The 3,742-nt window shown below is 53.5% G+C and overlaps 1 protein-coding gene across 1 annotated transcript in view; it reads left to right on the top strand.

Annotated features, from left to right (window-relative positions):
* Positions 1 to 800, top strand: part of sgcd (sarcoglycan, delta (dystrophin-associated glycoprotein)) — a gene marked incomplete in the record, with an annotated part of 36,521 nt that extends 35,721 nt beyond the window's left edge. Inside the window, 1 exon segment of the mRNA XM_067229138.1 lies at positions 291 to 800.
* Between the last annotated feature and the right edge of the window lie 2,942 nt (positions 801 to 3,742).

Genomic DNA, 3,742 nt, shown 5'->3' with positions numbered 1-3,742 from the left:
TAAAGTAAGGAGGTTCCCGTGTTGTGCTCTGTGCGTTCCTCAGATCACCCTGGACGCCCAGAGGATCCGCTTGTTGCGTCTGCCGGAGGGCAAGGCCTCCGCCACGGGGAGCAGGCAGCCCGTGTTCGAGGTGTGTGTGTGTGGGGGGGTCCCAACGGCAAACTGTTCCTCTCTCAGGCCGGGATCGGCTCCACCTGCCAGATCAGCAACAACGTCTGCCTCTAGAACACACGCACACACACACTGATACACAAATACACACACACACTGATACACAAATACACACACACTGACACACACAGTGATACACACACACACATACACACACTGATACGCACATACACACACACACCACGGATACACACACACTGACACACACACACACTTTCTGACAGACATACTCTCACACTGATAAACGCACAACCTTTCGTACACAAACCATACAAATCCACACACAAACGCTTTTAAAACACAACTTCACACAAATAGAAGCTACCACTAATACAAATATATACACACACAATAGGCACTGACACACAAACAGAATTACATGAACATGTGATTTATCTAATATTAAAGCTTGAAAATGCACACACACACACACCTCCCCCATAACACACTCACGCCTACACACACACACACACACACAGACCTAGCGGTTCCTTTTTGGAGCACTCTGACAGGAATGGAGAGAGGATCCTCTCGATATTGACAGAGACTCTGAGGGACGATGTTCTGTTCGCTGTCCTCAAGACAATTTCAGTACCTGAATCACTAGGGTGATCACCCAGTCCTGATGCCCCTCTCCCCCCACCCCCCACCCCCCCCCACACTGTCCTACACCCCCCCACCCCCCCCACACTGTCCTACAACCCCCTCCCCCCCCACCCCCCCACACTGTCCTACACCCCCCACCCCCCACACTGTCCTACACCCCTCCCCCCCCACCCCCCCCACACTGTCCTACACCCCCTCTACCCCCCACACTGTCCTACACCCCCTCTCCCCCCCACCCCCCACACTGTCCTACACCCCCTCTACCCCCACAACTGTCCTACACCCCCTCTACCCCCCACCCCCCACACTGTCCTACACCCCCTCTACCCCCCACACTGTCCTACACCCCCTCCCCCCCCACCCCCCACACTGTCCTACACCCCCTCTACCCCCCACCCCCCACACTGTCCTACACCCCCTCTACCCCCCACCCCCCACACTGTCCTACACCCCCCTCCCCCCCCACCCCCCACACTGTCCTACACCCCCTCTCCCCCCCACACTGTCCTACACCCCCTCTCCCCCCCACCCCCCCACACTGTCCTACACCCCTCTCCCCCCCACCCCCACACTGTCCTACACCCCCTCTACCCCCCACCCCCCACACTGTCCTACACCCCCTCCCCCCCCACCCCCCACACTGTCCTACACCCCCTCTACCCCCCACCCCCCACACTGTCCTACACCCCTCCCCCCCCACCCCCCACACTGTCCTACACCCCCTCTACCCCCCACCCCCACACTGTCCTACACCCCCTCCCCCCCCACCCCCCACACTGTCCTACACCCCCTCCCCCCCACCCCCCACACTGTCCTACACCCCCTCTAACCCCCACCCCCCACACTGTCCTACACCCCCTCTCCCCCCCACCCCCCACACTGTCCTACACCCCCTCTCCCCCCACCCCCCCACACTGTCCCTACACCCCCTCTCCCCCCCACCCCCCACACTGTCCTACACCCCCTCCCCCCACCCCCCCACACTGTCCTACACCCCCTCTCCCCCCCACAGTGTCCTACACCCCCTCCCCCCCCACCCCCCCACACTGTCCTACACCCCCTCTCCCCCCACCAGTGTCCTACACCCCTCTCTCCCCCCCCCCACCCCCCCACACTGTCCTACACCCCCTCTCCCCCCCACCCCCCACACTGTCCTACACCCCCTCTCCCCCCCACACTGTCCTACACCCCCTCTCCCCCCACACTGTCCTACACCCCCTCTCCCACCTCGCTCCACCTTCCCATCCCCCACGTAGGAACACACAATGTTTTCCCCCCTTTGTCTCTGTGTTGTTCTCCCATGGTTTCTATCTCCACTGGCCTGTTGGCGACTCTTCCAGCGCCGTCACCTTCGATGAGGACGGGCCACGACGGCCATCTTTCTTTCTGTCTTTCTGTGTGCCGAGCTCTGCTCGTTACCAGGGTGACCCGTGTTACCAGGGTGACCCGTGTTACCAGGGTGACTGACCCGTGTCAACCGTCAGTCATCGACAACCCAGAGAGACCAAGCAACACATGCAGCAAAGATTTGCAACCCAAGACATCCTACACACACACACACAAAAAGAAACGATATACACGTACATATACACCGTATACATATATATAAATGTGTATTTATATATATCTATACATACACTTGTATGTGGATCTATTTTACATTGTGTAAATGTTCTGCATGAACTTCAGATGCCATTGGTGGTCACCCTAGTTGTTCCTCTTAGTGGGATTGACCTCATGACGCCCGCTCTGTTGAAAGAGGGGAAAACTGTGCCTGTGCCTTATATCAATGCACTTGTGGCAAGAAGAAGCACATCACAAGACTTTTCTTCTTATTTCTTTTTTTCGTCGACGGATAGTTGGATTCCCCCCCCCCCCCCCCCCCCCCCCCCATCCCCAGGGTCTGTTCTGAAGGTTTGTGTGTGTGGAGGATGGGGAATGCAAACGCCACCCGCTGCGCCCAACTGCTTAAACGTAATCCTGTCCCCCGTCTAGAATTTTTACCCCCCAACCCCCCGTCCCCCTGTCTACTGTCTCCTAGAGACCTTTTCTTTAGCTCTCTTCTGTCCCCGGACCATGTTTCTTGGCGAAAAGGTGAATTGATTTGGCAAACTCAAGACTCCTGATAGGAGGTATGCTGTACTTCAACTAGAACATCGCGTTTTTATACGAATCCAACTGTAAATACACACGATCACACGTGTGTGCGTCGAGGGGCACGCATGTCCTGGATGAAGACGAAACATTACTCTTTTACGAGGAATACAATTATTTATATCATTGTCTGTTTTTGTATTAAAAAAGGAAAATTAATTGAATAATTATGACTCTTGTTATACAGACAGGTTAGCATCTGTAGAATTGTATGCTGTTTTTTGCCTATTGTTCCTTTTTTCGTCCCGTTTGTAGAGAACATTAGGATCAGAAATCCCCTTTTTTATTTATTCTTTGGGCAGTTGGGGGAAGGTATTTGCATTCCCTGTGTGTGCTGTGTGGAAATCGTTCAGTTATCAGCTATTTTATTGATTGTGTTTTGCTTTACGGTATTTTGACGAATGAAGTTTAGAGTAACGACATCTCAAACCAAAAAGTGGCGGTGGTCCCCATGGTAACACACACACACCTTGTACTGTCTGGGTATGTGTGCTTAACTACAAAATAGGAAAATATAAATCTCTTCAGGGGCTGATTTCAATTTGACAGTGTTTTTTGTTGTGGATTTCTTTTTCTTTTTTCTTTTTACCCCAAAGCACAGGGTTGGCCAGGAATCCGCTTCAGTGTGGGTTCCTGTTTGACTGTAGGCTGTTAAATGGGGTAGTTTGTTTCAGTTCAGACGACTATCTCTCTTTTCTCTGTCTCTCTTTTTCTCTTTCTTATCCATTCTGAGGAAAGCAATATAGTATTTAGGAAGCTTTGATGGTAGGTTTGTAAAGGTTACCGTTTCAGAACAGGAAGCTACTGTACT

The sequence above is a fragment of the Osmerus mordax genome, chromosome 25 (genome assembly GCF_038355195.1).
Source record: "Osmerus mordax isolate fOsmMor3 chromosome 25, fOsmMor3.pri, whole genome shotgun sequence".
NCBI lineage: Eukaryota > Metazoa > Chordata > Actinopteri > Osmeriformes > Osmeridae > Osmerus > Osmerus mordax.
The sequence above is the reverse complement of the archived record's forward strand: the minus strand, read 5'-3'. Positions and strand labels throughout refer to the sequence as shown.